The sequence below is a fragment of the Rhinolophus hipposideros genome (genome assembly GCF_964194185.1).
Source record: "Rhinolophus hipposideros genome assembly, chromosome: 24".
In the NCBI taxonomy this organism is placed as follows: domain Eukaryota; kingdom Metazoa; phylum Chordata; class Mammalia; order Chiroptera; family Rhinolophidae; genus Rhinolophus; species Rhinolophus hipposideros.
Window position 1 is genome coordinate 3,069,546 of NC_138070.1, and position 25,144 is coordinate 3,094,689.

At 49.8% G+C, this 25,144-nt stretch overlaps 1 protein-coding gene across 4 annotated transcripts in view; it reads right to left on the reverse strand.

The window, feature by feature from the left end:
- The window catches only part of LOC308492551 (transmembrane protein 132B), a 262,945-nt gene that overhangs the window by 203,379 nt on the left and 34,422 nt on the right, over window positions 1-25,144 (reverse strand). Inside the window, exon 1 of one of the 4 annotated variants that reach the window (XM_081037700.1) lies at window positions 8,707-8,777. The exons of the other annotated variants lie outside the window; for them this stretch is intronic. The gene's annotated coding sequence lies outside the window, so the exon portion shown is untranslated. Of the gene's footprint in view, window positions 1-8,706; window positions 8,778-25,144 lie in introns of those variants that run through there. 4 annotated transcript variants of the gene reach the window in all.

Here is a 25,144-nt window from a genome sequence, read left to right on the forward strand (position 1 = left end):
GCCAGGGAAACAAAATGTGGTTCTGGGAGTGAGATGGGAGATGATCCTGGATTATCCAGGCAGCCCAATGTATCACAAGCATCCTTATAAGAGGGAGCAGCAGGGTCAGAGTCAGAGAGGTGTGATGACGATGGAAGCAGGGCCCCGAGTGATACACTTGGAAGATGGAGGAAGGAGCCGCAGCCAAGAAAAGCACAGGTGCCCCTCCCTACAAGCTGTTAGAGGCAAGGAAACAGATTTCCCCCCTGTGCCCCCAGGAGGAACCCAAGCCTGCCCACACCTTGATTGCAGCCCTTAAGGCCATTTCAGTCTCTGACCTCCATGCTGCAAGATACTAAGCTTGTGTTGGTATGCCACAACGCTTGTGATCATCTGTTACTGCAGCAGCAGAAGACAAATACACGAGCCCCGAGGGTTCCCTGACAGCCAGCACCCAGAGCCCACATCTGGAGCAAAGCTACTCCACACTCCCGAGATGGTCGTGACTTTCCACATCTGGTCCTGTCTCCCCATAAACCATTAACACACCCACAAATGCCAATGTGTCACATCCAGATTACATGTCCCAGACTGCCTCTGGCACCCGGGAGGGACACCAAAATCCTTGGTCGTACCCCATATCTGACTTCTAGTTTGGAGAGTGTGTGTTTGTACTCATAGCTCAGATGCACACGGCTTCAAAACACCCCCCTGAAACCATTCATTCTTTCTTGTCTTGCAACAAGTGTTGACTGAGCGCCAAGGACCCGGAACTGTCCTAGGTGCTGAAGTTCCACCAGGAAACAAAACTACGCTGAGTGCTGGAAACAGTGCTGTGAACAAAACACACAGGTCCTGGCTAATCAGAGCAACCTCTCCGGGGAAGTGTTGCTATTATTATTATGCCTGTTGTACACATGAGGAAGCTGAGATTAGAGAGCTCGCAGGATGTGATGAGCAGTCTGCTTTTCTTCACCTCTTTACACGGTCCAGCAGGAAAGGACCCACTCACATCTACTGTTCATTCCCATGTGCTGCCTTCACCTCTGAGGTGAAGTGGAGGGTACCGAGACACGATACAAGGAAAATCTGACCTCCAACGGGGAGGAGCAGTGTCCCCACAGATATAAAACCGCCACCCCCGATTCAGGATAATAATACACAAGAGCAAACTTGAGTGTTTAGTTGAGGAGAGAAGGAAAGAGTAGTTCTAAGTGGAAAACTGCTGGGTAAAAGCTTCTCCTGCTGTGAGCTATTCAATTCATTCATTAAGGATGAAACAGACTCCAATCCACTCCATCTCCAAGGGGCCCAGGAGGCCTGTTTATTGCATCTGGGGGAGCATCAGCCTCTGCAAGGGGCTTCCCAATAGACTGCCAGCCTCACAGGGCCCTCTCCTGACCTCTTAGCTGGATCCAGAGGTCAGAAAGTCAAATGCCTGCAGGGACCAGACAGCGACATTAAATGAACAGAGTCTGCCAACGCACTTTGCTCGCATATTAAGTATATAGGAATGATCTCCCTTCCACAAAGATGTGCTCTCCTATTGTTCTCGAAGTGCATGGCCCTCTGGAGCACCTCTCGTTTTTGACAGAGTCTGAGGAACAGAGAAATACTGTGTACCATAAGAAAAATTCCAGTGCCAGGAGGATCATAAATGGATAACTGACAACCTCAGACAAGACAAGATGGTGGCGACTGTGGCTAAGTGGTGAACCCCTGCCTGTCCAAAGGGGACACGCACTTGTCAGCTCCACTCCAGGAGTCTGTTTCCAAGTGGGAATGTAGGGTCAACAGGCATAATGTCTTTCTTGGATATCAACAGTTTCTACCACGGAGCCTGCGTCCTCAGCTCACACAAAAGCAAAACACCCTTTCTGCGATCACAAGAAGCCCATGGGGCTACTAAATCCCAAATGTGAAAACACCACAGGGACAGCAGGACACACACATCCTCTCTTGTAACCTTTCGATTCTAAATCTCAGCTCCTTACCCGTACGTGTTCTCATAAATCGCAACAAATCTGAATCACAGTGACAAGTACTCGTGTGCTGCCTTCCCCCATAAACAAGCAAGATTCATACCTTCCCAGGGCTATTCTCCAGCCACATTTATCTTTGTTTCTGTGCATAAGTAATGGACTCAATGCCACCACCGACAAGTCCCAGGGGATTCATTACAGAAACCATTTACTAGGGGTTCCTTAGGCTCGGTTCCCTCCCGATTCCCAGAGTATTTTTCAATCCAAGGAAAGAGAATTTCATTTAAAAGACCAATGGCCCATATGAGTAGCATCATTACCAGGTTTCAACGCAACCCCGTGACAAATGCCCAGTGTCCAGAAGGCTGATGACATTCTTTGGCTTTTCTCTAATTACTTAACCTTGTAACAATTACTGCAGCTACACACATCGAAATCAAGGAGAAACTCTATGCCGGACAGCCCATGGCTAGAAGGTAGGCCCACTCCAAAACGCATCTTTCACTCAGCAAATCCCTCCCAGATACCCACTGTATGCCAGGCACTCCCAGACACAGGAGAGAATGCGGGTTTCCAAGACAGACAAGGTCCCAGTTCCCATGCAGCTTTAATCTGGTGGAAAAGATAAATCATCCATGAATGACAAATGAGATAATTTCAGAAAGTGAGTAAGTGCAAAAATGACAAGGAAGCAGAATGAGTGGGTGATAAGGTAGCGCAACCCAGGAAGCAAAGCTCATTCCCACCCCAGGGACTTTGCCCTTGGGCCTTCCCTCCTCCTGGGACACCATGGGCACCCGCAAGCTCAGAGGCTAGTTGGCATCCAATCCGATTGGCCAAGGTGTTCTTCCTCATTGGTCAAAGTCATACCACATGTTCTTCCTCATTGGTCAAAGTCATACCATACGTGCTTCCTCATTGGTCAAAGTCATACCACACGTTCTTCCTCATTGGTCAAAGTCATACCATACGTGCTTCCTCATTGGTCAAAGTCATACCATAGGTTCTTCCTCATTGGTCAAAGTCATACCATACGTTCTCCCTCATTGGTCAAAGTCATACCATAGGTTCTTCCTCATTGGTCAAAGTCATACCATACGTTCTCCCTCATTGGTCAAAGTCATACCATAGGTTCTTCCTCATTGGTCAAAGTCATACCATAGGTTCTTCCTCTTTGGTCAAAGTCATACCATACGTTCTTCCTCTTTGGTCAAAGTCATACCTCTTTGGTCAAAGTCATACCATACGCTTGTTAAAGATACAAATAACCTCCCCTACCCAACGCTGGCTCATCCCCACTCAGAATTCCAATTAAATGTCACCTTTTAGAGAGGCCTTTGCTGACCACTTGATCTAAAGCAGCCCCCACAACCCAGTCACTCACATTCCTTATATCCTGGTTTATCACCTTCACAGTAATTTTCCAAATATGGCGGCAACACCATCTCCCATCCCACGTGCTCCCCTACAATGTAATCTTGTCATTCCTTCCACGGAGAGGTGGGATCTACCGTGTTTCCCAGAAAATAAGACTGGGCCTTATATTCAGTTTTCTTCTAAAAGATGCAGTAGGGCTTATGTTCAGGGGATGCCATCCTGAAAAATCATGCGAGGGCTTATTTTCTGGTCAGGTCTTATTTTCTGGGAAACACAGTATGTCCCCTCCCCTTCAATCTGGCAGACACAGGAAGTTGGTGTCTGCTTTGAGCAGTAGATCGAAGCAGTGATTGTAGCTGTGTGATTCCAGAGGCTGGGTCCTAAAAGCTTTTGCAGCTTGTGTCACACTTGGAGCCCAGTGGCCGCCATGTTGTAAGGAAGCCCAACCACACACAGGGCCTATGTGAAGATACTCTGACCAGAACTCTTAACCTTCAATCACCCCAGCCCAGGGGCCAGATATGTGAGTGAGGGAGTCTTCAGGGATTCCTGCCCCCAGCCATCAAGTCACCCCCAGCTTTGCACCTTCCCAGCTGAGGCCCCAGGCATTGTTGGGGCAGAAAGAGTCGTCCCCACTGGGCCCCAGTCAAACCTCCAACCTGCAGAATCAGGGAACATAACTATTCAGCTAACCACACCATCCAAGAAAGCAGATCCAGGCCCTGACAGCACAGTGGGCCCCAGAGCACCCCACACACCCACAACTTCTGTCCCCAGGGTTTCACTAGCACACGTCTGGTGGCAGCTGCCAGGACCAGAAATGCAGAACCCCTAAATGTTTAGAGAAGCACAGCAGAGATTAAACAGTGCAAAGAAAAGCTAGCCTGGCTGTTTATTCTCCCTCCACTGACCTTTGGCAAAAACGAGGAACCTCTAGGTATATAGTACAAGAGTCTAAGCTTGAACCATGTGAACTGCTGCCATTTTAACCTGCGAACACTGCAGTTGCTAATCAGTCCCAGGCCTGACGATGACAAAGATCTCCAACTTCTGCCCCCAAACCTTCTTGTCAGAACTCCTGCCCAGAAGCAGGAAACTTACCCAAAAGGGCCCCCTCTCCTCTCACCTGCCCCCCCAAGCGAATGGAAGAGTTGCCCAGAAGAGGTGAAACAAAGGTAAACAAACAGTCCTCAGCAGCCATGAACCGATGGCACGCCTAGTTGCTTCGCTCTTCATTTTCACCTTTGGAAACGGTATAGCGAGAGTATCATCCCATAACACAGGGGTGCACAAATGTTTTCTGTAAAAGGCCAGATAGGAAATACTTTAAGTTTTACATGTCACATCTATTCAACTCTGTCCCGGCAGCTCCAAAAGCCACTGCAGATAATATGTAAATGAATGGATGTGGCTGTGTTCCAATAGAGCTTTATTTACAACAACAGGCTGGGGGCTAGATTTGACTTACGGGTCGTAATTTGCCAACTTCAACTCTAAGTCAAGGTTTTTGACTCCCAACCTCACTGGCCATCAAACCTGAAAGCACATGGAAGCCTTGCAGCACCTCCCACATATCTGGCCTTCCTTAACAGCACAGCATATGCCTTTGAATTTCCCTCAGGCAGTATTAAAAATATATGAATCCTGTGTTTAGACAGGCTCCTCCTTTACAAACTCTATTGTGATTTCCAAATGGCCTCCCTGTTTCCTAGCATGGCATTCGGAGAAAAGAGAGCAGCGGCTTCCTGAAGCTGGCCTCCATCTCCCTGCTGCAGAAGCTAATCATTTTCCAACCTCAGCGAGATCTTCAGGGTCTGATGACAGGTGCCAGGGTGGGAATGAACCGACTGACCCAGAATCGCTTCTGTGAAATCCAAGAGATGAGAAATTCAAATGCAGGTTTTTTTTTAAAAAAAAGCATACAACCAGAGAACTTAAAACTCGATGATCAGGGTTGACATCAGAAGCCTGTAACAGGCCCCAGGTGACGCTACTAATTGTTCCCCAGCATCAGGTGCTGGTTACATCAAGGCCACAATCAGTCGCTGTGACAACGTCAACCAGAACAAGTCCTTCCAGAGTCATCATTTCATCTTGACTTGTTGAAAGGTATTATTTTCCCTCACATGTATCCACTCTCAAGAACACCTCATTTCACCTGCATTCAAACCACCGCTGGAAGATAAAAATAAACAACTGAAATAACATAAAAAGGGAAAGGAAGAGAAAGGGCAGAGCCCTCACTCCAAGGCCGCCAGTCGCTGCTTGTCAGCTTCCAAAGCCGAGTCTAGAAGGCGCATGAGTGGACTGTTTTGACTAATTGTTGAATAAGAAAAGGCCCTTTAATATCATAAAACCGAACCTCAGGGAGCGGTTATTAGGAGATAAAAAGCACAGGCATCTGTATGCAGCAGGATGAATCTGCACACTTTTCCATTTCATTAGGAGAGTCTTCTGTGGATTTTTGACAGTCACCTTGAACAGAATTAGAGAGAGAACTGGTAATTGCCTAAAGCATACAGCACAGTCATGCCGCCCCCATGGGCAACTGTGGCTTGACAACCCCCTACACACACACACACACACACACACACACACACACACACACACACTTTGCTCTGCAAGCCGCAACCGCTCTCCCCGCCGGCCCTCACCTTCGTTTTGAGCTGGGTGTGAGGGGTGGCGAAGGTGGGATGTGTCACATGGAATTCTGCAGCCCCCATGGAAACACAAAGCAATTGTGCCCACCTGCTTCCTGCATTTCTGCACATTCCATCCAATCAAAGCAGCTGAGGGCTGCCTGTCAGTACCTTGTCGCATCACGTAGAAGTACAGTAGGAAGAGACTTGCAGGCACATTCCCAAGCCCCAGGAGAACAGGATATACACTTAAAGCAAAATGCATTTCCGTCTCAGATCCCAGTGCCTCACTCGGAAGAGGATAAAAGGCAATCTCCAGGGTCCTTTATGGGTGACAGGGAAGGAGGCCCCCTGGCAGAGCTATCAGCTCGGTTGGCTGCAAGCAAAACTAACACACTTACCAGCAAAAGCCTCAAGGAAACCTGTCTTCTGCTGCTTCCCCAAACCCCTGGGCTGACCTGGCTGAGCAGAGCGAAGGGAAGCTGGTCAGGAATGCTCCCCTACACAATGCTCTCAGGTATCTCCTGCAGGTTTTGGCTTTGTCCTTCTGCCCCAAATTGCTTTTGTTTTCTTGCTCCTTTTTGCCTTCACCCATTTCTTTCAAGTTCTTCACGTGAGCCAAGACCCACAGAAAAAAGCACGCATACCAAGTTGTATGAGAGAATCAGGGCACAAGCAAACGCCAGTCAGACGCAGGTTCAAACCCCCGTCCCACCATCGAGTGACCCTGAGCGTGTTATTTTATCTTTCTGGAGCTCTGGTGGAGATAATAATAGTACGACCAGGAGGTTATTATGAGGATAGAAAATGAGGTGATGTACGAAATGTGCTTCATGCCGAGCCCAACAGTCACTACTGATATTAATATGTGATTAGCTTGTTCTGGGCAGACAAGGACCCGGCCTTGTTGAGGGCCTAACACAGTGCTGGACACACAGTGACTGCTCCAGCAATATGGAGTCCTGCTACCGTCAGCATGAATGGCGTTGCTACACCGGGGACACAGCCATCCTCAGAAGATGGGTGCAGTGCCAAGGAAACACAAGGCGAGAGAGTGTTTCCTTCTGCATGGGGAGGAGAGGGTCAGAGACGGCCCCCACAAGGAGGTCATTTCTTCCACCAAACTCCTTCACGATGACAGATGGATTTTTCAAAATCAGACAGCTCATATGCCCATCTCGACATCTCGCAGGGGAGACAGGCCCTCCTAGCTCCACTGGGCTCCAGATACATAGCTAGCGGGGTTTTTTTTCAGCTGCTTTCAGCTTTTGGTTAACCCTTTTGAGTTCTTAGGGATGTCACTATCTTTACAACTGTCCCAGAGGGTTGGGACGCGATCAGATAGCACATTCCAACAAAGTTTTGATGAAGTAAAGCTTTTCCTGCAGGAGGGCCCAGCGGGAAGGGAAACTTTGGGACCTCACACTGTCAGGGAAACAGGTGGAAGAACTGTGACTGTCAAGCCAGAAGGTAAACATTAAGGGAGAGTCAGGGGTGAGCAGGTAGGTCTCTGTGTGCTTCTGCGGGAGGCAGGGCCAGGAAGGTCACCCTGAAACAAAGGTCAGCTCTATCGGATTGAATGGACACTCTGGGGCTCCTGGCCATTCTGAAAATTGATTATGTGAGCCTTTAAACCATTGTGGCCATTCTGGGAGTCACGAGAACAACCCCACCCATGGCGTCAGCCGGGTCTGTTCAGGAGCCACCTTTGTTCTGTGCGATGTTGCCTGTGGCGCTGAGACCTAGAGAAGGTGAGTGTGGATCTCTGTGGGAGGCTGGAAGAGAAGCACCTAAAGGAAGAAGCTGCGAGGTGACCATGCCCCACTGCGAGGACCGAAGAACAGGAGAAAAGCATTCACTGGAGAGAGAGGAGAAGGAGAGCAAGCGTGCAGACAGAAGCGTGCAGGGCAAAGAGACAGGGGACGCTGGTGACTTCCCATTTCCTGACACCAGCCCGGTCCTGACACCCAGATAGCTGCATCCCGCCCCGAGGTGAGTTTGCCTTGGTTTCTGTTCTTAGCACCCAAGAGAATTTCTTACAACTCGGACCAATCAAGAGTGGGAATTCCATCTCATGAGGTAGTGAAAACACCAGCAGTCGGAGTATGCTAAAGAATGCCTATCTACAAGGAGCCTGCATGTAAAACTCTCCTAAATTAGGTAGGAGGTTAGATTTAACATGCTCTAGAAATCCTTCCAGCTCCAAATTCTAGAAAACTTGAGGTCATACTCGAACATACAGGCCTGAGACCAGACGGGGTATATAGATGTGTTCTGATTTGCTGTGGTTCTTCTTTTGCTTTGTTTGGTCCACCCGCTATTTTTTTGAAATTACAATTGTTAATATTATAAAATTGGGAGGTTTCACATGAAAATCCGGATGTATGATCTTTCTGGAAAAATCAACTTTGGCAACACTGGGCCTGTATTCCCAGAACCAATTAGCGAGAGCTGAGCTGTCACCAGGTCATCTGGCCCCAGTTTGTCACAGTGCCCTCCATTCCCTATTGTCCCAACAACCCTGAGTCTAGATGTCAGTTGCTTCGGCAAGCTTACAATGATGTTTTTATTATAATAGAGAAAGTTGCTCTGTACCCAAGAACCTATCAAAAGAAAATTCAAAAGACAGGCAGAGAGTGGTGGATTTCTTACACCCAGACTGATGTCTTCCCATATACAAGGTCTGACAATTATGTTTGCAAACTCATCCTAGAAAAAGTGCTACATACCTCATTGCTGAGTATCACTATGGTCACCTTTGAAGTACTCCCCTTGGGAAGCTATGCACCGATGCCAGCGCCTAGTCCACCCTTCAAAGCAACGTTGGCACTCTTTTTCTGGAATGGCCATCAGAGTTGTCATCATATTAGCCTTGATGTCCTGAATGTCATCCAAATGTCTTCCTTTCAATATTTCCTTTATCTTCGGGTAAAGAAAGAAGTCATTGGGAGCAGATTAGGTGATAAGGGAAGGTGTTCTAATAGTCATTTGTTTACTGGCTAAAAAATCCCTCACAGACAGAGCCGTGTGAGCTGGGGCATTATCATGATGCAAGAGCCATGAATTGTTGGCAAAAAGTTCAGGTCTTCTATTTCACACAGGCTTTTCAGCACTTCCAAATAGTAAACTTGCTTAACTGTTTGTCCAGTTGGTACAAATTCATAATGAATAATCCCTCTGATATCAAAAAAGGTTAGCAACATCGGTGCAACGAGTTCACAAACTTAATTGTCAGACCTCATATTGCTTGCCAGAGGCCTGCAGGTTTGAGTTTGCAATCTCTGGTTTGAAGGCTCAGATCACTGCTTCCAGCAAGGGACCTGGGTACGACTACCTCTTAAGGCTCATCCTTGATGAAAAATCTCAAGTTACAAAATACATTTCCAACCCGTTCTTTTTTTCTACAATGCTTTCTATGGTATTTAATGTTGAACTTAAAAACTAGTCTGATTCAGCTCAAATGAAAGATACTTTTTGATATTTTCAAAACCAGTATCCACCAAATAGAGACAGTGTCACGTCTAAAGCCCCAAGTCCCTCCTCCATGCCATTCAATCCTCAAACACCCAGGCCAGCCCCAGAAAGACACCTATGCCCTAAAGAAATCCATTGAGACCAGCAGATTAAAAATAAAGAAATCAGAGGGGGCCCCACACTCCTGAGCACTGCGACCAAACTTAGTGCTAAATTAGCAATAGTGGGAAATCTTCTTTGTAACCAATAAAAACCTACAAAATTAGATAAGGAGATGGAGGCATGGAAGCCAAAACTGCTGAGAGGTCACCTTGAGAGCCGTTGGTACATCGTGCGGGGCCTCCGAAGGCCACAGACGCAGTCCAGATTTCCAGGAGGTAAAGGCTGAGGGCCGCCATGGCCACTTTCCCGGCAGACTGCGAACAGGGCCCTGCAGGATGCTGAGTGGGGTTGCGCCTGTGTTTTCTTAGATCTGGATGTGTCTACTCGGCATCCATTCATTGTAGGGCCAGTTATATTAGCTACATTTTCTGACTTTCTATATTTTGGGTGCTCTGCGATTTGGGAGCTTTACAGACCCAGGGAGAGGCTCCTCCTAGAAGGGCTGATTCCTGAAGATGTCTGTGAGCACACCTTGCATACGCAGACCACCGGGTCCCAGAGACTATACCCCCAACCACCTCCCCATCTAACACACCCCACCCTAAGGGATCCCAGGGCCAGGTGCCAGGCCACTAGAGACCACCCCCGTAACCCAGAGCCCACCGCAACTCTTCCAACTAGTCCATCCGAAGTCATTTGCTCTGCTCTGCTTGCCTCTCCCATGGAAAGCCCAGGAAAGGCTCTGGCCTAGACTTTCTCCCGGCTCCTCCTGCCTCCTGGCCACCCTGGGTCGTCCCGCCTGGTCCTGTGTGACATGTGGTGACCATGTGGTGACCCTCTCTCTGGGGTCTGTATCATCTTTTTCCTTCCCAGCCTCATTCTCATGACTTCCTGTGGCCCACACCACACCCAACACCTCCGTTCTGAGGATAAGATGGGGCGATATTTTTGAAATGCAAATTGCAGTGCTGGCCGTGCCCAGGGTACCCTCCTCTCTCTCAGCCCATCTCCCGTGCAGGCCTCTGGGCCTTCTGTGCCCAATGCCTCAGCAAGGCAGGCCCCAGAGAGAGAGATAAGAAAAATGGGTGATCGGTGTTTGAGTTTCAAAAGCCTCCACCTCTTGGAGCACACTAAGTCCTCCTGTGTTTAGACAAAAGATTTGATAGAACAGGGAGCGAGTAAGAGTGAAGCCTGCCTCCCATGGACTGAGAGGATGGGGGTGGACACGAGGAGGATGTGAGGTCAGCAGAGCCCAGCACCAGGTCACCCGAGAAACTGCAGAAGGTCCAACAAGCACAAAGTAAAACCTCGAGGTAACTAGTTCCACCAAAAGCAAAGTGACTTGACATTTTCTTTACACCGTGGGGACTTATTGCAGGTAAATGAGCCTGTTTCCCACAGGCTTCTAAAACAATCACGACAAACTCATCGGGCACCTCGTCTATCGCTGTCACATCCCCCTCTTTGTGGACATGGGTGCACTGCCCAGATGCCCCCACCATGAGGGCCTTGTGGCCCCCACTGCTCTGAGTATGAGCTGCACACAGCCTCAGGCCACAGAGCCCAAGGTCATGCCCATTCCCAGGACGACTCATGGCCAATGACGGCTGGAGGCCAGGGGTGTGAAGGCCCAGCCATCTCAGCCCAATGGGGGACACTCCTGCGGCCCAACCTTGCCTCGGAGTCTTCTCCCTGGGAACCCAACCTGCAACACCTTCGGTACAAGCTGAATGTTTGCCTCCCCCCAAAATTCGTATGCTGACATCCTAACCCCCGAGGTAATGACATTGGGGGGGTGGGCTTTGAGAGATGATGAGGTCACAAGGGTGAGACCCTCATGACGGGATCAGTGCATTATGAAATGAGACTTGAGAGAGCGTGCTTCCTCTGTCTCTGCTCTCTATCAGATGAGGATATAACAAGAGGGTGGCCATCTGCAAGCCGGGAAGAGAGCCCTCACCAAGAGACAGTCAGCCTCCAGAACAGTGTGAAACGAACGTCTGTGTGAGAGCCGCCCATCCATCGTATTGTTGTAGCAGCCTGAGCAGATCAAGACATTTCCTGCCCGGCCCTCACACTGGTAACCACTGCCTTAGGGCAAAGGTGAGGCCACTGAGTCCCTTATGAGCTGTGTGGCCTACATGCAACCTCTCTGGGCTTGCTTTTTTAACTATCACATGGGGATCAGCAGACGCACTAACCCAATCAGTCAGCCCACTCTTGAAGACAGCTGCCAAGGTGCGTCCAAATGTCAGGGTTGATGGCTGCATTTGCAGAAGCAGGTCTGAACCACATAGCAATTATAACATCCTCTTCATCTCATAGCACAATTAATCTACTGTGTTATCCGGGTGATGGTTATGTGGGAGAGGATTCTGTGCCCCAGCCCAACCTAATCACGTTCAACAGATAAACTTTCTAGACAATTCCTCGGCAATGTGGTTCAGAAAAGTCCGACAGCTCCTGCCCTTGTGTGGACCTTCCTTTTGTTGAACTCGATGGTTCTGTGAGTGCGGTCCTCACACCCACAGCAGTGCAGCATCTGGGAACTTGCTAGAAATGAAAGTTGTCAGGCCCCAGACCTACTGAATCGAAACCTCTGGAACAGGGCTCAGCAGATGTGTTTTAACAAGCCCCTCAGGTGACCCTGCTGCGCACTCGACTGTGAGGGCCACGGGCCCTCGTAAGCCTCCCAGCTGACACTTATCTCTAAGTCTCTTTCAGATCCTGGGGTGTGAGGATGGGAAAGGGTTGCACAGCTGTTACTGATCCCCAAGTCACTAGAAAAACAGGGTTACACAGCCCCCTCCCTCGCCTCACCCACAGCTCACACAGCTCACAGGGGACTCAGTGGCACCGAGACTTCGTTTTTGCCCTAAACCACTGGTTACCAGAGTGGGGGCCTGACAGGTGGTTAATTAGAGGGTGGTGTCACAGACTGGGTTCCCCAGGAAGAAGACTGAGGTGGAGGTGAGAGTGGAGGACGGAAATTTGCATGTAGCCTCGGGACACTGCCTGTGGCAGGGAAGGGGGCATGAGTGGGCAGAGGGAGAAGCCTAAGATTGACTGTCACACCTTCCAGGCAGACACTCCTCTCCCCGAACCATTGTTCCCCCACCCCCAACCCCCATCATGAGGCTCCTTCCCACAAAAACACCAGCCTGAAGCATAAGCCAACACATAAATAGAGCAGTCTGGAGCAGCTGGGTGTATGCCTTTAAGTGGAATAGAGAGATTGCTTTATAATTTATTAGCTCTCCATGGGGCACAGATACATAGCTAGGAGCACATTCAAATGTTTCTTTACGCACCTATGATACAAACTATCAGACACTATATAAATCCAGATAAAGGTAATAAAGTTAGAGTAAAAGAAGACCAATGGCAGCGGAATAATTGATGCCCCCTGGTAACCTACCTAAAATACTACAATAACTCAACTCTCCATACAGAGACCTCATCCTCTTTTTCTCCTCTGAAATAAACCTGTTTTGAGTTTTAAGATATTTAAATAAGGCTAGACTGCATTAATTTGCTTTACACTCATAAAGATGCTTCTTCAAGAGTTTCTGAGGCTCTGTTTCTTTCCACTAGCTCCTAAGTTTCCCCCTGAAGGAAGACGAGGTCAGACACCCCAGATTTGCACAACCGTTGCTTAAACGACCAGCCGTGGGTATCCACACGCCTGAGGGTGGTAGTAACATTCTCTCTTTTCAGACTCTTATTCCCTGCCACCATCTCCAAGATTTGCTTCTGGGAATAAAAATCCTGCTGGCTGGGATCTTATTTAAAAGTCTGCTGTGCGTCCTCACTGCACAGAATCTATGTGCAAATCCAAAGTAATGCTGAAGGATATGCCCTGAGGCACTAAGTGTTTCAGAACGTTTCTTAGCTGCAAATCACAGAAAACCAACTCCACCTGGCTTAAGTGGGAAAGGGAGCTTATTGTCTGAAGGAAAGAGAAGGGGGGCGTCCTACTTCATAGCCTCTGGAGGTGGTCAACGCCTTCCCACATGGCCCCAGCAAAACTTCTGAGGTTGGAACCCATGGGTCTGGCCCATCCCGGAGCCAATGACAGCAGCTGGGGGAGATGCTATATTCTGATTGGCCAGGAGGAGGCTATGCTCTGATTGGCCAGAAGGATGCTATGTTCTGATTGGCCAGGATGCTTTCTCTGATTGGTCACATGCTTCCCTGGGGCTAAAGCTATGTCAGCTGCCCCTGAACCAAAAATGATAGTTGGGAAAGAGGAACGGATAGCCGGCTGGGAACCAGCCACACAGCAAAATTTTCAAGAAATGCCTCTCCACAAAGTGCAGACAGGAGGGGTCTGGCAGAGGCATGGGAGACTAGCTCATATCCCATCTTCTGTGAACAGGCAGAGCCTTGGAGGACACCTCCCAAGGATGCCCCAGAACCTGTGTCATGGGAGGTTGTGGGCTAGATAGAGCCTTTTGTATGCAGCTGTCCCAGGCAAGTTGTCATCCAACCAAAAGCAGAAGGAACGGAGAGCGGTTAGCCTGAAGAGGTGATGTGATATGTGTTTGAAAAATAGGTAAGCTGGGTGAGACTTGCTCTGAATGACTCCAGAAGCTCAAAGGGGTGGGTGGTTATGGACACAAAGAAAGAAGAAGAAACAAACTGTAACAATCAGATCTGAGCTTTGATGGAATGGGTTAGCTTTTCAGGTAGTAAGTGCCTCGTCACGGGGCGCAATCAAGCGGCACATAGAAAGCACATCCCCCTGCAGAGGGGGATGGCACCTCTGATATTCCTTTCACTTGGGTTAATGTCTCCTAAAAACATCCACCCCCAGCCTGGGATAGTCATAACTTAAAATCAGTGGGAAATCCTGTCCCCTTTCTCCTGCCATCCACCTGGGCTGTCTCGGTGGGAGGTGCGATGAAATGCTAAAATACCAAAGAGCGTCACGTCACAGACACAGGAGATGTGTAACAAGCAGATGGAGTCAGACTGACGGATTCCTCCAGACTGCAACATCCATCACTTCTCTCCACAGGAACAAAGGGCGGGACGACGCACGCCTGAAAGCCAGCTCCGGTTTGGGAATCAAAGCCCTTCCACGTTTCCCAGAAGAGCCCGAATGTGTTTGGACACTGAGGCCAACACGGGGACCCGGGGCTTCGCCCTGGATGGCGCTGCGTGCGCCGCAGACGCGGACTCGGGCCCGAGGCCTCGCGCTCCGTGCGCCCCGCCGAAGCCAAGGGACCCGCGCGAACGGCACTAGGCATCGCGCTGCTGGCCTGGCTGTGGTGACACGCGGCATCCGACTGGGGCGGCGCGTCCATCCACAGCGCACGAGCTGCGGCCGGGGACGCGGACTCCTGGTGGATTTCACGGAGGCTCCGCCCGTATTCCTCTGCATTATTTACTCAGATCGACTTGCTCTCTCACCCCAAACCCACGCCCGTGGGGGGGGGGGGGGAGGCGCCGCCCAAGCTCACGCGACAGCAACGCGGCTTCTAGCATCTAACGGATCAGATCGCCACTCCACGCGGGGCAGAGCGATTGCTAGTCGATACGGAGCGGTCACTTGACACCGAGCACAGAGCCGACAAGATCACAGGACAGGTGCCGCCAGGGGTCAGTGGACGGCTCTGCCTGCCACCCACCCCCCAGAAGCAGCCTGTGCCGTGTTACCTGGATACTGCCTGCAGAAGTCAGCTCGGGTACCCCCGCGCAGGCCTGGCCCAGGAGCTGCCGACCCCACTTGACCTTGAGGTACCGCTGGGGAGCAGGGCAGTGGGAAGGGTGTGTGGCATCTGCAAGGACATGGCATGGAAAAAGTGGGTCTGTGGCACCCTAGCCAGCTGTCCCCACGCCCACTGCCTGGGCTATGAGCACACACGGCAGAACTGCCACCATCACCAAGGCCTGGCCCCAGGGCCACGTCCCCCCACACGTGGTCTGGGTGAGCAGGGAGCTTAAACTCATCAGGAACTCCACAGCTCAGACCAGCCAGATGTACAATGCTGGTTCTTGGTGCCGGGGACAGCTGCTGCCCCTCCAATCTGCCTGCATTGGCTCCCAGCTCCTGCCCATCCTAAGAGAGTGCGATGGGCCTCTGGCAGTGCCGTGCCAGGGGGCTCCCAGCTAGAGGGTGATGAACTATCCCCAGTCTGTACCCTGGCCATGCCTCTGCGGTCAGTACCCCAACAGAGCCCAGCAGTCCTTACCAGCCCCTGTGACCAGGATTAACTGGTAGGGGGGTAGAGAGACCAGGGCTGCTCAGTGGGGGTCCTCCCCTGGCCGGCATCGTGTGGGGCTGAGAGTAGGAAGCCCTCTGCCCACACACACTGCAGCAGCAGCCCCGCTGGGGAGCTCCAGGGAACAAGGAAAGGTTCACATCCTTTCCAGGGCTTTGATTTTTCAACATTGCTCTTTTATAATAGAATTCCGAAAAGAAACCAATAAAGCGAAAGGAAAAATGAAAACTAATGAAACAAAAGGAAATCAACTAAAGCACTTTAGTTGTTGCTTTCGAATTACTTCAAGGGATACTGGTTTTCCATGAGTGCTGGCATATATCGTTGTTGTCGTTGTGGGTAAACATATTTAAGTGAAAAACGAGGAGAGATAAGCTGGTGCCGACTGCGATCTGGGAAACACTAATCCCGCCACCGAGAGCATCACGGGTAACTTCATAGCATGTTCCCCTTTTGCAGGTCTCAGAATATCATGTCTGTGTCTCCTGACTCTGGAAGTATGGTAGTTATTATATCCACAACTGTATCTCGTTACTTAACATGCTGAAGAAGCAACTGCCACATCACGTTTTGCTTTTTCCTCGTACGTATTTTGATACCTGGATCTCAATACAAATGGTCTCCTGTGCGACCCCATGTATTTTACTGTACACATTTATAAAGACATCTTCCTGAGACAGCTCTGCCAGACCAGCAAAGAGGCCCAAGGCACAAGATGGTCAGAACGCCCTGCTTCGGAGGCAGTGCCACCGCAGGCCCACGCGGAGCCCTGCAGACGCTGACACACCCGTCCACTCACTGGATCACTTGGGCAGCACCTGGGCGTGAGGCTCACGCTCTACGTCCAGTCTGAGTCAAGGGCCTGTGGCTGGGCGCTTCCAGCCTGGTGGGAGCGGCAGACGTCGACAGTGTCATCACACTTGCGCCCCTCGTTGCAAACCACAGTGAGCACAGAGACGCAAAGCACAGAGGGGCAAAGGGAGACGCCACGTGGAAACTAACTGGGGCTGGAGGAGCAACAGGAGGGCCAGGAGGTGGCGTTAAGTGAAAAGTTCTGCACTCGATTTCACAGGAACACGCCTCTATAAAAGTAGGGTGCATGCTCTTTAAAAACTGGTTTACTGGAGCCAGGAGGTCAATGCTAGGATACCTGGGACGTGATTCTACACTGACTCTAGACATTCCAAGCCAGCAACATCATTCACGGGAGGGTTTAACTGTCCACGGAGGAGCTCACTGCAAGAGAATTCCGCAAGGCCAGTGAAATGCACTCGGGAGCCCTGGGAAGGCCCCGTCCAAGGAAGCAGGCAGCTGGGAAATGTGCCAGTAATCAGAAGGCACTCTGGGAAGCTCGTGCCGCCCCTTGTGGAAATGACAGGGACTTATTCCAAACCCCACTCGGAGTTCGCGCCTCAGCTCCAGTGTGACCGCCACAGCCTGGAGGCACTAACCATGTCTGTCAGTCACAGGCTCGTTGCAGAGAACAGGACCCACTCCGGTTAGCTGAAACTGAGAGGGACTTGCAGGGGAGCAAAGGGCTTACGGATCACAGGGAAGGTACCAGAAAGGACCCTCCAAGCCACATGGCAGATCCAGGGCACAAAGGAGCCTGTCTCCTAGATGATCAGGAAGCCACCAGCCAAACTGGGAAGTTGCCACCATAGCTGCTAGCTTCAGAATCACACCACCACTGCCACCATCTGGAAGCCAGCATGATAAGAACACCACTACTATCCAGAAATAGCCCCAATTTGCAGGCTGCCATGGTGGCACCATGCCTGCTACAGTCCACCAGGGGCCAGTACTCCACAGCCTGCCTCTCCACCCCTTCAAAGCCAGGAGCGGCCAGCGGGACATCTGCTGACTGCCCCAGAAAAGCCAGGCACCTCCACAACAGTGCTTGTCTGGAGAAATGGCAGCAGAGGGGCTCGGCCTCACCTCGACCTTGCAAACCTCTTGCATGTGCACCTAGGCCAACTCCCTGTCCGATCTAGGGCTTTGGGACCATGAAGGAAGAGGCCCACTGTTCTGCTGGGCCTGTGGAAAGGTAAGGATGGAGGCTGAAACATCTGTCTGACAATAGAGGCAACACAGAGAAAGCCAAGGGACAAAAACAGACACTCCCAGAGTTCCTGGATCCAACCATGCCTGAAACTGCCCAGAACCGCGAACTTTTCCTGTGTACCCAAAGGGAGGGAGACTTTTTTTTCCTTTAAGAAGTTTGACTTGAGTTTCTGGTTCTTACAACCAAAAGATTCATGACTATGACTCTCCCCCAAGGCCACCAGAGCCTTAGCTCTATCCTTGGGGACACATGACAGAGCAAATCAGAGATCACCGAACCCCCTGGCCCAGTTACATCATCAACACTTACAAACCTCCTCCTACTTTACAGTTTCTCAGCCTGAGACTTCACCTCATCTTCCTGGATCTCTCTCCTCCAAAACTGAACTGTCCATGTGTCACCTCCTCCAGGAAGTTTTCCCTGCCTTTCCTATTCTAGGCATCTCAGTTCTGCCCTCCTACGGTCTCTCTGGGCATATTGCTACCGTAACATCACGCTGGCCATAAACTCAGTCTCCGTCTAGAAAATGTAAGTCTCTTGAGGGTAAGGGTCTGTATCGTTCATCTTCTACTCTCAGCACCGAATCAGAGCCTGGGACCATGTTGGTCTACCAGTATTTTCTTAACCAATGAGTGAATGCATCTCCTTCAGGTCTACCATCTGCTTTACCACCTTTTTCTCTTATCAACTGCCCAATTCCCTTCTTTCTAATTATTCTCAACACTTTTAAACGCAAACTGCCAGAGTTTTAAGAGGAACCAAATCCCTGTTGGTCTGTAAAACTGTAAAATTCTCATGTAGGTGAAAAATGGAGGAGCCCAGTGCACCCCGCCGCTTATCTTAGCCATCCCAACCATCTTGTTGCAACCATTTCCTGCATATATCTCTGGCTTCCAGAGCTTTCCACACCCAATTCTTCTCAAAAATCAAGCCCAGAAAATGGAAGCACCAGGCTTATAAAAATAGCTATTTGACTGCAATAAATGAACAAATACAAAATCAACACCCAATGCTCCTGGGAATTAACTCCAGCGGAACAGCCCGAAGCTTGAAGGAGAAGGAACACGGAGAGAAACCAAATTGCACGAAGCAGAGAAAGCAAAGTTAAATTTGAGATTGTTTTGACAAACAGGCAGCCACATGAGAGAAAATATGTAATAACCTCCCAGAAATTCCCCGGCGTCTTTACTCTTAGAAGCCAGCCCCTTTAGGGATAAACAAAGAAGCAGCAGCACAAAAGCCAAAGACAATCAAGCCTGGTTTGGAAAAATAAGTATGAGCAGTTATTCTGTGCTCTCTCCATCTCACGGTGTTGTGGGGTTCTCAAGCGAAATGTGCAAAAGATTCAGTCCTTGGGACAGGCAAACTTGCTCCTGGAGCCGAGGCCCTTCTGAGGGACTCCGGGAGGAGAGCCGCGGAGGCGGGAGCGCTGATTTGTTCTCGGGACAGTATCTACTGAGCATCCCCGCTGCACAGGACGGTCCTGAGCACGTGGAACACACCAACCAGCAAATGCTGGGTGCTGCTGCCGGGAAGCTCACCACCCAAGGGGCGCACTCAACTTTAAACACGGAGGCCAACTTACGCTAACAAGGTGAAATGACATCTGTGAAGGCGATGAACAGGGTCCTGGCAGAGAGAACATTCGGATGGTCCCAGAAGGTCTACCTGGGCGTCCCCTGGAGGTCACCTTTGGCATTGGCGGGCAGCTCCCAGAGGCTGGTAGGGTACCTTCCTACCTGGAACCCCCATCTCTCTCTACCTGAAGCCCTCTCTGGCCTCTCTGGCCACTAGAGCATGCTCAGTCTGATGCGGGCAGTGGTAGGTAGTCAGTGCTACCCAAGAAGGATGGAAAGTCGTGGACATTCCTCACACCTGGGCGGGATAGCTTGGAAGTGAATCCCGCCGGGTCGCCCAGGGGTAGTGAGCCCCAGCCGCCCACTGAGGGCTCCAGTGACCTTCTCACTAACACGCCTGTGATTGGCTTTCCTCCCTTCCTGCCTGTGATCACCTCCCCACTGAACTACCTGCTCTCAGATCTTTGTCTACTGGTCTGCTTTTGAGGAGACCCCAACTCAGATAGCCAGGAAAAGATCACGGGAAAGGGAATGGCCTCACTGAAGGCCCCAAGGGCAGACAGTTCAGTTTTTCAAAGGACAGAAAGGCCAGGGGCACAGCAAGGAAGGAGGGGCGCATGGCATGAGGTGGTGTTACACAGGTGTTAGGTGGGTCCGCTGGGGCCAGGCTGAGCAGGCTTCTGCAGGCAGCACCAGGGCCCAGGACAATGGAGAAGGAGAAACAGCAAAGTATGTCAAAAGCAGGAGAGAGACACGATCCCCTTTAGGATTCTGCTGGTCCCAAGTGTGTACCAGTGCTGAATGCATAAACAAGCTGTGGTCAAGCTATCTGCACCCCCACGTTCATCGCGGCATTCTTCCTAAGGGCCAACACACGGCAACAACCTACCTGTCCACCAACACAAAACTGTATGTACATATACTATTCAGCCATAAAAAATAAACTTTTTTATTTCCCATCCTGCCATTTGCTATGCAAGGATGGACCTCAGGGCATTATACTAAGTGAAATCAGTCAGACAGAGAAAGACAAATACTATATGATCTCACGACATTTCGTAAATGTCTAATCACTCTGTTGTACACCTAAAACTAATATAATATTGTATGTCAACTGTAATTGAAAAATAAAAAATTATTTTACAAATAACAATAAGGTAAAATTAATGTATCAATAAGTATTAAATAAAATTAAATTGAATTAGAGGGGGAAAAAGATCTGCTCATTAATTAGAGGATTCCATAATCGTACTTTTGCCAGATCTAAAAACAGAAAAGAACAAGAAAACTACTTCACTGAAACCTCAATTAATTTATTGCCCAAGAGTCAAGGTTGGGTCCTCAGGAACAACATGGGAGCTATTTATATATTTATGAGAGGGGAGGAAATGCGTCCTGTGACTTGGCACATTTAACCCTGTCCCAATATTTACAGCACATTGCTGTCTGTCTTGGCAAGCAGGTGTCAATTCTATATTTGTGCCTAAAACTTTCTCCTAAAGCCAATTTATAATTCAATGAATATGAATCAGGAGATGTTTATTGGCTGGAAATTCATCAGGAAAATTCCATGATCAGGGATTGTCTATTGCAGACATTTGTCTAGAACAAAATGTAGGTTCACATTAGAAAAGCAAGAAGTTGCTTTCTTCCCAAGAAGTTCTTGGAAAAGGAAATTTACGAAATCAAGTGCCTGTAATGTGGGGCTACCACATCACTTGCAAACTTTTCTGTCCTTCAAATGGGAAATATTTTAATGTAGACACTCCAAAAAGAACTGCGACAGGATCTAGCTAAGGGAGTGGAGCCTGTGATAATGCATGAGAAAGGGAAAGAAGTTCACACCAGCATCGTTTATGATGGGGGAAAGCCTGGAAACAACGTAAATACCCATCAACTGGGAGAGGGTTTCAATAAATTATAATATACACAGCAGTGGAGTATTACGTAGCTATTATAAAGGATAGGGCAAATCTATATACAGAGGATGCCCAAAAAATGTATACACATGTTAAAAAAGGAAAAAACTGTGTTAAAATTGTAGGGGCAGCTGGATAGCTCAGTTGGTTAGAGCCCGGTGCTCTTAACAGCAAGGCTGCTGGTTCAATTCCCACATGGGCCACTGTGAGCTGCGCCCTCCACAACTAGATTGAAACAACTACTTGACTTGGAGCTGATGGGTCCTGAAAAACACTTAAATATAAAAAAAAATTTTTTTTAATTGTAATACTCAACATATACCGATAACAAAAGATGAATACAAGTCATGTGTATACATTTTTTTGGCACCTCCAGTATGCATTTGCATGAACAGCTCTAGAATAGAAACTAATTTTTTTAAATCAAAATGTAATAAGAGTGTGCACTATGCCTTCCTTCACACACACACACACACACACACACAACTGGTTTGTGCATGTAAGATTTTTCAAGAATGATAGATAAGTGGTATCGAAAGCCTGAATTTTGGTGGAAAAACAGAAAACAAGTTTCAATTTGTAACTTTATGTACTCTTTGAACCATTTTTACCAAATACATGTATTTTTGTCATAGGGATTAAAAAATTAATAGGGATTGGGATGAAAGTTACAAGCCGTTTTTTACTTTCTTTGATGAAGAAAATGTATAAGTAATTACTTCCAAACTCTGTTGTCTGGAATTTAAAAAATGCATCTGGTCAAAGGAGTGGGCAGGGCTTCTAACCTGGTTCCAGTGGGAGCAGCTGTGTTTTATAACCTATGTGCCTGCACAATATTTCTTGCAGGAATAAAAGAGTTCCACACTAAGAAACACATTTCAAAGCCACCGGGACAAGGGTAATGTAAATGTGCAAGGTTATTTACATTGTTTCTATTGAGAAAAGTGTACCCACGTTTTCCTGCACAGACTTAAAGTAAGGCTCCCTTTCTTCAGCTCCCAGGGGCTGCTGTGGTCTACAAGTCCACATTTCTGGAGTCACTAAGGTTGCTAATAAGTTGAACAGTGTCTCCCTACAAAATTCACGTCCACCTGGAACCTCAACATGTGACCTTTGGAAAGAGGGTCTTTGCAGGTGTGACTCGTTAAGATGAGATCATACTGGTTTAGGATGGGCCCTGAATTTAATGACTGGTGTCCTTACGAAAAGAGAAGACACAGAGACACACCCAGGGAAAAGGCCACGTGACAACAGTGGCAGACACCGGAGTGATGCGGCCACAAGCCAAGGAATGCCAAGGACTGCCAGCCACCATCCTGGAAGAGGCCAGGAAGGACGGGAGCCTCTGGAGAAAGTGTGATTCTGTGGCCACCTTGAATTCAGACTCTGGCCTTCAGAACTGTTGTTTTAAAGACACTAGGTTTGCAGTAATTTGTTGTGGCAGCCCTAAAAACCAACACAACTCACAAAAGGAAGAGAGCGGGGGGAAACAGCGGTGTAGACAGGCCACAAACCAACAACCAAACCAAAAGAGGTTTTGACCTTTCTGCTTTCTATCACAGTAGTCCTCAAATTCTCACATCCTCAGGTCCACCTGGCGGGTTTGTAAGAACGAAGATTTCGGTCCCACCTGCATAGTTTCTTGTTGGCTGGGTCTGGGGTGGGAGCCTGAGAATCTGCATTTCTAACAGGTTTCCAGGTGCTGAAGCTGCAGGTGTAAGAAGCTCGGCTATACTGCTTCCGACGGATGGGACCCTACTGCTCCCTCCCAAAGCTGCAACCTGAGAAGCATACTTACTTCTCCTTTACATGGTGGCCTCACGTGTAAGGTTGGTTTTTTTTTAACAAAAGGTTCTACAACCAGCGATTATAAAAAGAAACTAGAGGAAATCAGCAGTGTCTCCTCTCCTCCCAAAATACCTTAGACTGTAGGAGACATCTGTTGTTTTTGCCTGCCCAGGCTCCAGCCCTCCTTCTGTTCATCTCCTCCAGTTTTCCTTTGGGGAGCCATCCTTCCCCACTCCGGGGAAGGGGGTTCAGGGAGATTGATACCACCTAGCACGTGACCCAGGACAACTGGTATTTTCTATCCCCTGAGCAGGGTGACTGGTTACAGGACGGGCCCTAGTTGGGTCCCTTAGATGAAATTCTGGGAGAAATGGCGAAACTATGGAGAAAGAGCAGTTCTCTTTCCACGGCGACTGCAAACCTGGGATGATGGGAGCTGATGAATCTGGCAGCATCCGCTGCTACTCTGACACTTCACGAGGAAAACCTGCCCAGGGACACAGCCCACAGAGGACAGCAAAGCCCGGCGCTGCAGAGGAAATCCCCAATGGTATTGCCTGAGCCCCTGGGTGCATCTACACCTGAAGCTGGGACAGCAGAAAATCTGTGCCTTGATGTTTCTACTGCAGAGCCAATAAATTCTTTCAGTAGACAGAACGATGATACACAGACAGACAGACAGACAGACAGACAGATAACTTATTTTGCCAGTTTGAGTTGGGTGTCTCTTCATGGCAGCCACAAAGCTCCTGATTCATACAGGTCTCAATACTGTCTTCTAGGAGACAGGGACCCGTGGAGGGATGACCAAGTCACACCAAGGACCCTCTGGGGCTCAGCTGTTCCGTGCATCCACTCACGCGTCGCAGGAACAAAATGTCAGTCAGTTCCAATTTAGTCAAGTGCAGAAAGTTCAAAAGCCAGGTCCTGGAGCACGTGTTACAAGATTAAAGAATCCCCCAGAAAGACTTTTCGACAGTGGTGACCTTATCCATCGGGATGCATGTGGCCGAAATGACAGAACGCCCAACCAAAAGTGGCTTGAGCCATACGGGACATGTGTTATTTGCTTAACGAGAAGCTGGGAGGTGGGCGACGGCGGGCTGCCCGGGAGGCTCGATGGCGTCATCAGGCGCTCGGGCATCTCTCCAGCCTTCAGCTCTGCCTCCCGCGGCGTGCGGGCCAGCGGGCCCTCGCCCCTGCACTGCGGCTGCGCAGCTCGTCTTCGAGCCCTCCCCTCAGGCGACCGCGACCCGAGCGGGACACAGCTGACAGCAAAGGAAGGGTTCCTGCCCTCGTCTCTCGTCCGGGAGGAGCTTTGTCCAAGAAGGCCCCCCCCACCCCCCCCCGCACACCTGCTTTTGTAGCTCATTGGCTGGACCCAGGTCACGTGGCCGCGTCTCAACCAATCACTGGCAAAGAGGGAGCTGACTGACACGGTGGCTGAGACCAATCAGGACTCCGCTCTGGAGCTGCCCGGGCCGTGCGGTGGCTGCGAGGCAGGTGAGCCTGGTGGCCGCTGGAGAGAACGTTGTGTCCACCCCTCCGTGCACCACGTACCCGCTGCAGATTTCCAACCGCAGAAGTGAGCCTTCGAAGCTGGAAAAGCTTCAGCCCTGACCGCTCGCCCCGTTGTCCCATTCCAAAAGCGCCTGGGTGCCATTCTCCCTGAGTCCCAGCCCACCCTGGTGGACGCAGGAGCTGGTCGGAAATGCTCAGGTCGGGAGAGCATCAAGGCCCGACCTGTGCCACGTTTCCCCCACATCCTTTCCGGGTCAGCAGCGGAGAGGGTTGCTGCTGCCTTCCAACCACAGCGGGGCTGACCTCCACCACTCTCCGCTAAACAAGATCCAGGAGACCATCCCTCCTCACACGCCGACCATCTGCAGCTGCTCACAGACGGGAGTTCGGTCCCCGGGGCCTCCCAGGTGCTAATGGAGGCAGCAGGCTGGGGAACGAGAGGCCGTGCGAATTCTGGCCAGTCCAGGCCCCTCGAAGCTTCTCAGTCCACGTCC